At 39.9% G+C, this 10474-nt stretch overlaps 1 long non-coding RNA gene and 1 other non-coding gene across 2 annotated transcripts; one reads left to right on the top strand and one right to left on the bottom strand.

Annotated features, from left to right (window-relative positions):
- Positions 1-1186: 1186 nt before the first annotated feature.
- On the bottom strand, positions 1187-3160 carry LOC112855944 (uncharacterized). Its single transcript, XR_015252535.1, has 2 exons — positions 2881-3160; positions 1187-2713 (listed from the first exon to the last, which is right to left on the bottom strand). It is a non-coding gene; the product is annotated as an uncharacterized LOC112855944 (long non-coding RNA).
- A 135-nt stretch (positions 3161-3295) lies between these two features.
- LOC112856559 (U6 spliceosomal RNA) lies at positions 3296-3401 on the top strand. Its single transcript, XR_003223131.1, has one exon. It is a non-coding gene; the product is annotated as a U6 spliceosomal RNA (small nuclear RNA).
- Positions 3402-10474: the final 7073 nt, after the last annotated feature.

A 10474-nucleotide genomic window follows, 5' to 3' on the forward strand; every position in this document is an offset into this window, starting at 1 on the left:
TTGTCACGACAAAATATTAAGGAAAATATTACTCTCCCATTTTGTAAATAGTGGAATGAAGTTCAAAAGTATCAAGAAAGTTCATGGCAGAGCTAACAGTTTTGAACACAGAAGTCTAGCAAAAGCCTGTTCGGTGTTATTGCCACTATACATTGCTTTCAGAGAAATCTGAAAGACTAGAGGGTGGCAAAATGACTTCTTCCCAAACCTTTCAAATATTTTAAGACAGTCTTTAATAAGTTATTTAGGCAAGTGAAACTAATAAAGCAAATTAAATAATTGCAGGTTTGGCTCTTTTACCAAAAGAGGAAAGAAAATCTTTTATAAAGGATACTCAAACTGGTGTTCAGGAGCTGACCCCTGTATAGGGGCCTCACCATTCCATTCAGAGCGATTATTAGATACCTGCTTTAAGCAGTGCACCGTAGTAGGCGTGACAAACTCTTCTAGAGTTTTGTGAACCACTGGGATACTGGAGTTTCATTCATGACTAGTGATTACTCTCTCTCTGGTCCTTGAAACTTACTTGTGATAATGCAGTCTAAGGGCATAGTTGTTCCAATTAACCAATATAAATGTTTCTAAATTTTTTTATTTTAAATGTTTTTTTTTTATTTTTGAGAGAGAGAACATATGGGGGGTGGGTGCAGAGAGAGATGGGGACAGAGGATCCAAAGCAGGCTCCGCACTGACAGCAGAGAGCCCAATGAGGGGCTCGAACTCACGAACTGTGAGATCATGACCTGAGACGAAGTCAGACACTCAAACTGACTGAGCCACCCAGACACACCATCTCTCAAAAAATTTCAAATAAAATTGCCTTATGATCCAGAAATTCCACTTCTGGTATACATTCAAAAATTGGAAGAATTTCACTATAAACCCCAAACATTGAGACATTTATAAATTCCTGTTTCCACCAAAAGGAAAGTTTTGCTTTGGAAGACCCAAAGGTGCAGCAAAAGATCATATGGATAAAGAAAATGTGGTATGACATACACTGAAATATTATTCAACTTAAAAAAGGATAGAAATTCTGACACATGTTGCAACATGGGTGAACCTTGAAGACATTATGTAAAATGAAAGTCACATAATGACCAATACTGCATAATTCCACTTCTAGGAGGTGTCCAAAATAGTCAAACTCATGGAAAGAGAAAGTAGAATGGTAGCTCCCAAGGACTGTAGGGATGGAGCTATTGTTTAATGAGTACAAATATTCAGTTTTTCAAGATGAAAAGATTTCTGGAAATGGATAGGGTGCTTGTTGAACAACAATGTAAATGTATTTCATACCACTGAATTGTACACTTAAAAATTGTTAAACTGGTAAAAATGTATGTTACAATGGTAAAATTCTATAATTAAAAATTTTTAAAGAGATTCTTGTTAAGATTTCTACCCTACCCATCTGCTTTCCACGCAAATGTAAAAGAGTGTTACAATGCAAGACCGATTATCAACCATCCATTACCATTCGAATGTGAAGGCACTGGGGAAATGAGGTTAGAGGTGGAAGGAGGAAAATGGAGAGAAGGAGTGGTGTTGGACTGTGGAACATTGATCAAACAAAGAGGGCTCAGAAGTGTGCAATCTGAGCCACGTGCTGGGAAAAATGCCTTTGAAAAAGTTTTGAAGTAAAGGGTGGGAACAGACAAAGAGGATAATTCACACCCTGCTACTTCACAGGGTGAAGAGCCTAAGAGCCACTAATCATGATCATTTGCAGATAACAGTGTTGGGAAGCAGGTAAACCTCCAGAATGCAAATCGAGGACATAAATGCTAGGCGTGTTAATAACATGGGACGAGCAATAGTACAGACATATGTCACAGAGTAGGCACCTTGGAAAATACATGTAAGTACAGTTGACTCACAGTAAACAAACCTAATTAAACCACGTCATTAAGCAGAATAAACCAGCGTGACATAAAACAAAAAAAGGAAAACCACAGAAACATTCCATGGCCTTCCATATTCTAAATAATGGCTGTAACATAATATATATTCGAGATATACTTACTGAATAAAATTCACCTGAAAATCCAACAATTCACACACATTTTTACTGATTTTTGAGTCAAATGTTTCCGAATTTACTTAGCCAATTCTCACAGCTGAATCTAATTGCAAAATGGCAAATTGTTTATCGTGGCTTTTCTAGTTTTCAATAAACCCTTTCAACACAAATTTTCAGGGGTAAGGATGTTTTTGATGAATGATAATTCTTATCTAGAGAGGTATTTTCTTAGAGTCAGGTTTTCCCTCTAACCCTCCATCTGAGCTGCCCCAGCCTTAGCCACTTCCTGTGTAGGATGGAATTCCCTGCCTTGATCCCTACAACAGGTGGATGTATCAACAAGAGCTCTGGGGTTTGGGTACACCTCCCTCCAGCTTGCCTCTCACTGTGGGCTCCTGAGTGCACAGAAATACACTGCAGAGTCCTCCAGCTGTGAAGCTGAGATGACAAGATGGATGGATTTTCTTGCCTTCTGGAAATTCAATGAGTAGCGACCTTCTGTGGCATTTTGTTGGTTGTGAGAATCTTGACGAACAAGGAAAATCATCTCCCCGCGGCTGGGCTGCTTGTACCACAATAGACTATAATTTGGATCGCTGGTGTCATATGTGCATTCCAGGATGACAGCCTCCTTCTCCTGTACTAACATCGCTGGTGGGGCTTGAGTTACCTTTTGGGAAATACTGGATCCTGAAGAAAAAAACATGGGATCAGAGTTTCAGAATAAGTCATCTGGCACAAGGAAATTGTGTTTTACACACTATTATCCCTCCCTTCCAAGGTACCCACAAGACACCACTTATGTCCCCTGTTTTTAGGTCATACAGGAGGAACATTACAATGGGGGCCATCCTTACCCAGCCACATTGAAGCCATTACCACCTTCAGAAGGCTGGACAGAAACATGTTTGAGTTTTTCCACTAGATGGGAAATGTCTTCTTCAATTTCAGAGCTCGGCACCGTGAGGGGAGCCTGCCAGGGTGAAGGAAGGATGGCTGGGTATGTGCTGCTGTTGCCCCAGAACAGGAAATAGAGGTTTCCTGTAGCAAGTTGTGTGGGTCATGTCACACTTCTCTCTGTACCAGCTGAGAGTCTCATTATCCAGACTTCTTTTTGCTTTCAGTGACTCTAATGTGTAAAGTCACATCTGAAAATCAATGAGTAAAATTTTATATTGAAATGAGGATTGGTGGTTTAACTACAATATGTTCATTCATTGCATCTGTGATGAAAGTGGGTGGGAGGCACTTACTTAAAAATATGACAACTAAGGGTCACTTTCGGAACACATATACTAAAATTAGAATAATACAGAGAAAATTAGCATGGTCTGTGTGCAAGAATGATGTGAAAATTCATGAAGTATTCTATATTTTTAAAAATACTACATGTAATGTATTATGGAAACAGCATAAGATATAAGAATCATGAAAAAAGATGTAAGAATCGTGTATGCTCACACTATGTTATTTCACGTAAGATAGAAATAAATCACTTTATGATAAGAAGGCAAAATGTTTAGACTAACTGTAGCTCTTTCAATCTACCTATTAGTATGCCAGTATTCTTCCTCACTGTCAATGTCTGTTCCGATGCCTTTCTTGGGGCCAAAGGCTGGAAAATCTAATCACTTTTTGCTGAAAGGTTTAGACTGCAGCCCTCAGATAATAGATCCTGTCGCCGAGGTCTCCTTCTTACATTGTTTAGTTTCAACAGCTCAGCTCTGTTTCAGAAAGGCCAGAATAAACATCAGAGTTTGTTCATTAATTATCAAATATTTAAATTTATATTTTTCTCATTACCTCAGTTGAACCACAGTAAGCCCCTGTACTTTGTATGCTCAGTTCTGAAAAGAATATACCCTAGGTGACACCATACACCTCCACAAGACTATTGACCATACGATGATTGATTGTGATAAGACTTTCTCTGTGTGCACAGATTAAAAGTAAGGTTGTGTCCTAAGGATATTTTTCAACATCATGGCAAACAGCAAAGATCCATTGCCTCTTACTGTTGACTTCCTGATACAGTAGCAAAGACTTAACATCCTTGTCTCAAAATCATTATAGCTTCAGCTAAATTGGTCGAAGCATCTTCAGAATTTGTACTGCAGTCTCCATGAAATATGATAGAACCACATAGAGTACAACTGTCAGGCTCTCTAAGTGATAGACTATAACTATCTATAAACACCTAATGTTTTTCTACCACTGGCAGAGTAAATGTGAAATATTATTAATTTCTACTCCTATTACTCAACTCTAACACATTTCTCAATGAAGGGAGCCTCATGATTGCACTTATGTCATTCAAGAAGTGTCCATATCCAGGGTAAATCTGTCAGACACTCTGAGACCAGATTCTGAATTAATAGAATTTTAATAATCTTATCTTAAACATTGAAAGAGACAATACCAGACTGGTCATGCAATTACCACTCCAGAATCCTTTATAAAGTTCAATCACTTAGCAGAAGCAACATTAATTCAAGTGGCTGAACTAATGGATATCTTTTGGGCATGTCAATTTCCAAAAAAAAATTATGTAGTCAGTGTCAGTCAATATGCTTTTAAAGTATTCACACCTTCCAAACACTGTAAAGACAGTGAGATTCCTTAACTTCCTTTTATTGACCCTTTCACATAGCTCATGTATCTTATAAGAAAGGAACAGCAAATACATGAATTATTGATGTCTTCGTGTTGTTAAAAAGAAATTTTATCATAATGACGAAAGATCACGATACAAAAGACACTGTAGAAGCTAGGGAAAAATGCCTGAGCAGGCCATCATGCTACACATACGTTTCCAACTAAGGTCCTTATATTAGCACCTCTTTTTTTTTTTTTTAATTTTTTAATGTTTATTTATTTTTGAGACAGAGAGAGATACAGCATGAACGGGGAAGGGTCAGAGAGAGAGGGAGACAGGATCTGAAACAGGCTCCAGGCTCTGAGCTGTCAGCACAGAGCCTGACGTGGGGCTCGAACTCACGGACCATGAGATCATGACCTGAGCCGAAGTCGGACGCTTAACCGACTGAGCCACCAAGGCACCCCGAGCACCTCTTAAAAAACATAAAGACCAATCCATGGAAAAGTTTAATAATTCCAATTTGGTTGCAGAATATTTGGCACTAAGCTTGATAACGAGTCCCACATCAGGTGAGCTCGGGCCCCGCTTCTGGTAAAACACAAGTCCTGGGTGAGCCCTGCTTCTCTCTCTCCCTCCCTCTCCTTCTTTCTCTTTACCCCCCCTTCCCAACTTGCACCCTCTCTCTCTTTCCCTTGCTCACTTGCACCCTCTCTCTCCCTAAAAAAAAAAAGGCTATGGTTAGTAATGTTTAATTCAATCAAATGTGAAGTTCACTCAGGGAGGTTTGGAACAAGTTGTCTCTACATTAACCATTAGTCCAAATGCCTTTGTGTGCACTGCACTAACGAGGTGGCTAATAAGTGCATATAAAATGTTTCCCATATGGCTCAGAAAGAACGGTTTTAATTATAATGATAACACAAAATTACAAGTCCAAGAATACATTTAATTATCTTAAAACCACAGAGCTTTATTAAGAAAGGAAGACATATGAATGGAAAGAAACAGAACGCTCTGAAACAAATAATCAGATATACGCATTAAGGACTTTTATTTTTCACAATCAATTTATACATTTAATTCCATCATAAAAATTAGATTAAAAGTATGTTTAAGTAGCAGAATTCATCTTTCCTTCTTTCTTTAAAAAACATCTACGGATAGCGCATTATATGAAAAAGTTTGTGCTAGGTACTACAAATACAGCAGTGAATGAAATACAAAATTCTGTCTTCTAAATTCTATGAGAGAGTAATTGTGAACAGATACTTAGAGAATTTTGTAAATGAGAATAGATTTCTGAGTTTTATCTTAAGTTCATATTGTCAAGTCATTCCCTATCTTAATTTCTCTCAAACACACAAATAATAGACACCATCACTGAGCTCTAAAGGAAAACCCATGCCACATTTTCTGAAAGAGAAAGTGATCAAATCACATATATGGCTGTCAAATTTTGTCCCAAATACAGAGGAAGAAAATTAGTATGAAACTGTACTTAATTAAAATATTTCACAGAGCTATTGTAAAGCAGATGTTAAATAAAACATTAAAAATAAAATAAAGTAGATGTTAGAGGTGAAAACATGATGGAAGGAATGCTCAAATCAAATTATATTAAGTGAAAAAATCATGTTCCTAATCAGAATATGATTCTTTAAGACTAAAATGATGGGGCGCCTGGGTGGCGCAGTCGGTTAAGCGTCCGACTTCAGCCAGGTCACGATCTCGCGGTCCGTGAGTTCGAGCCCTGCATCAGGCTCTGGGCTGACGGCTCAGAGCCTGGAGCCTGCTTCCGATTCTGTGTCTCCCTCTCTCTCTGCCCCTCCCCCATTCATGCTCTGTCTCTGTCCCAAAAATAAATAAACGTTAAAAAAAAAAAAAATTAAAAAAAAAAAAAATGAATATTAGCGGGGCGCCTGGGTGGCGCAGTCGGTTAAGCGTCCGACTTCAGCCAGGTCACGATCTCGCGGTCTGTGAGTTTGAGCCCCGCGTCAGGCTCTGGGCTGATGGCTCAGAGCCTGGAGCCTGTTTCCGATTCTATGCCTCCCTCTCTCTCTGCCCCTCCCCCGTTCATGCTCTGTCTCTCTCTGTCCCAAAAATAAATAAACGTTGAAAAAAAAAATTAAAAAAAAATTTTAAATGAATATTAGCAATAATATCCGATTATAGAAGTATGACTTTCATATTTTTCACTTTATGTATTTCTATATTTGACATTTAATGTTGTAAAATCGGAAAAATAATAAATGCTGCTTGGAAACACAACATTTAAATGCCCATCTCATCCATAGTAAGGACTGAAATATTAGTACTAAGGGGTTATTTATGGGAAAAGCATCTGAATAGCATATGTAAACTCACATTTAAAGCCTGAATTTCAAAATAAAACCTTACTAACTCCCTTCAAGAATTCCATTGAGCAGCAATCATCCAAGAAAATGTTCTAACCCTGTCTGGGTCATCTCGATCCCAGTTGTCTTAAGTTATGCTTTAATGTCTAACACATTAGCTTCTGCCTGCAGACAAACAATAGCACAAACGATCTACTTGAAGTTCTGTGTCAAAGGACAGGGGTTGCCCAGTCACAGGTTTGGGTGCAGGCAGCAGGTGTCTGGGATGCAATGTGCACTTGCTGCACAGAAGTAGACAGCTGAGTCTGCAGGCTGGGCGGCTGCGATGTGCAGGGACAGATGCTTGGCCGTCTTATTCAGTAAAACAGTCAGTCTTTGGTCTTCTTTTTTGGCCACACTTGAACGAATGTCTATAATGAGCTGGGGACCTTTTCCAAGTTCTTGCTTATACCAAGGGAAGTAGTTTGAGGCACTGTCTGAGTAACTACAGGTGATAACACAGCTGTTTCCCTCCCGGACACTCAGGGTGGAAGGACTCTGCTCCACATTCTCTCCTCGGCTGAGCCCTGTGCAGAAAGAAAAGGTCAGAGAAAGGAGAGCAGTTCCCGCGTTATTATGCTTCAGAATTCCCCTTTTCTCCACTACCTGGAGGAAACCTGAGTAAAGCCAGTCTTGACTTTTCAAGACTATCCACTCATTACTCTGTTTCTCATAAACACTCAACTCACAGTGCAGTGGCAGCCACAAGAGCATGATGAAAGCCCCCTCGGATGTCCTCATGGTTCCTCCCAATTACAATTAGGATCACTTTCAGAATTGCCACCTCCAGCCAGCACAGCTACTTCTAGTACCGGCCCGCCCTTCTTTCCTGCATCAGTCAGAGTGGTTTCCCACGTGTCCACCAGCCAATAAGGAGACGACTGTGCTTCTGCCAGACCTAACTCATGCAAATGCTCTACCATGGACCCTCCGCCTGGTCTGCGGCAGCTCGGGTGCACCCTCCTGTGGTCACGTCTGTACTGAACTCACTGGGGAAAACCTTCTTCCCCTACCCCGTGCCTCTGAGGGACTCAGACGCATAATGGCAGCAATACGTCAAACAAATTACATCCTAGACCAGAGACTAGATGCACAGGAAGAATGTAAACATTAAGATTTATACCTCTGCACACTACTGAGTCACTGTTAAGTTCAAAAGAGTAGATCCTGTTGCCGTTTACTCACTGATGGGCCTCGTGTACATGTTTGAAACGAGGAAGGAATCATGACTCACTGTCTTAAACAAAGAACATAGAAAACCTTCCCTTTCTGCCAAATCTACCAGCCTCATTTGTCTGTCATGGAGAAAAACTTTCCTAAAAGGAACATGCAAGCCAAAGATTAGAGTAAAAGAGAGAATATCATTTGATATTTCAAATAAGGTAACTTTTATCTCAGTCGCTGCTTGTCCGAGCTGTCTGGCCCATGACCTTGCTACTCCCAGAGGACTGACAGTACCAACAGTCAGATGTGGAATCTTCCCTCAGTAAGATGACTGTGACAAAAAGTAGAAGACCAAATTTCAATCAGAAGGGAGCAGGGAGATAACTTCTATCACTTACTTATTAATATTTCAACTATAGGAAACAGTTTGACCAAAGATTAGATTAATTTGCATAAGGAAATCTGACATGCTATTAAGAAATCTATTTGAATGTTATGTGTCTTATATTCTGCAAAGTATTGAAAGACAGACTAGACGTGCTGAGAAAACATCAAGCTGCACGCTCAAAAAATATAACCACATATGACTTTATCCTTGAACTGATTTCATTCTCTCAAATCAAGATAGATGGCATGTCTTAAAATGCAATTACCCACTCATGGACTCAGTAGAATTCCTTCTAAAGTATTAGCCAACTATTGTGTCATCCTTCCCCTTCCTGGTCATCACTGGTTCACATTCCATACTCTGTTATTTTTCTCCTAAACTCCTCTACAGTGTTCTCTCCCCAAATTCATTGATAAAGTTCTCTGGACCTATGAGTTTCCAGAATTATTGCCCTCTGTCTAAACCCTTTCTCATCCACTTGAATGTCTTGGAATTTTCTGATGACCTCTGTGAGAATAAATCCACGGAAGTCTAAATCTTGCATGTGCTCAGGAAAAGTACCAACAGGAAACAGGCCCTAAAGAATTGATCAGAAGTGGGGCGCCTGGGTGGCGCAGTCGGTTAAGCGTCCGACTTCAGCCAGGTCACGATCTCGCGGTCCCTCAGTTCGAGCCCTGCATCAGGCTCTGGGCTGATGGCTCAGAGCCTGGAGCCTGTTTCCGATTCTGTGTCTCCCTCTCTCTCTGCTCCTCCCCTGTTCATGCTCTGTGTCTCTCTGTCCCAAAAATAAATAAACGTTGAAAAAAAAAATTTTAAGAATTGATCAGAAGAAATGGTTTCTGGGAAACTAAGACCACTTCATTTCCAAAAGTGGAAGCTCCTTTCTATGATTCATACTCACTGATCCTCTGAAACGAAAAGAATAAAGCTAATCTTCCTTCCATATCTCCCATCCTTCAGGTTTAAAGACAGCTATGGTGAAGAACATCAACTCAATATGTAAATATATGGGTATATATAAAATGTGCTTTTATGTATGTAAAACTTCTTGATTTGGGGAATCTTTCATTCTCTCACCCATTCCCCATAAAATGAGAATTCTCAAACTCTTCCCTGGTCAAATTTCCCTTTTCTCGGATCTAGACACTGAGGTCAATATAGGCACTTTTGAGGTGTGACACACAGAACTGAATGTGATGTTCTGAATGTGAGCATTCATACGAATAATGTTCTTCCATGTATTGACCGTAACACAGATAGATACAGCCATCTCTTGGACAAAATTCCCGACTCCAAGATTATTTCAGAGAATATTGCTTTACTTCTTGTCAGAGTGTTGGCCTAGAAAACCTTCATCAAACACCTTCATGGACTTCCAGCTCCAGAAGTCTTCCAAATCCAGTGATCTTTTTTTGTAGACAATGTGTGAGTCATGCTCATTATACTCATCCTGACTTCAAGGGATACCCATCTGGGGTAATAAATATATTTGCTACTTGGGGGAAAGTCCTTAGAAATGCATGTAGGTGTTCAGATGACACTATCACCTTCGGTTCCCTCCTCCAGAAACCAGTGAGTGGAGGATGAGCCTGCAGGTAGAACAACAGTGGCTCAGCCTTAGTCTCCTTTCCTGCCCACGGTGTCAGATATTTACACAAATTACAGCTCTCCATTCAGGCGATCAAACTGTTGGACCATGGCTTTCACAGACCCAAACTACAGAGATCTAAGTGGCTGGACTTGCATTAGATACTTTCTCTTTACCCAGGAGAATGATCATGCAGCAAGGAGGCAGGGGAAGGAAATGAGCAAACTGGTTTCTTTCTCTCCCAGCTCTTTGACTACCTAATTGTTCCATACTGTACCCTTGGATACAGCCTCTGTTTTGTAAAATGAAGTGGACTAAA

The sequence above is a fragment of the Puma concolor genome, chromosome B3 (genome assembly GCF_028749965.1).
Source record: "Puma concolor isolate L17-30 chromosome B3, mPumCon1.1.hap2, whole genome shotgun sequence".
Classification (NCBI taxonomy): domain Eukaryota; kingdom Metazoa; phylum Chordata; class Mammalia; order Carnivora; family Felidae; genus Puma; species Puma concolor.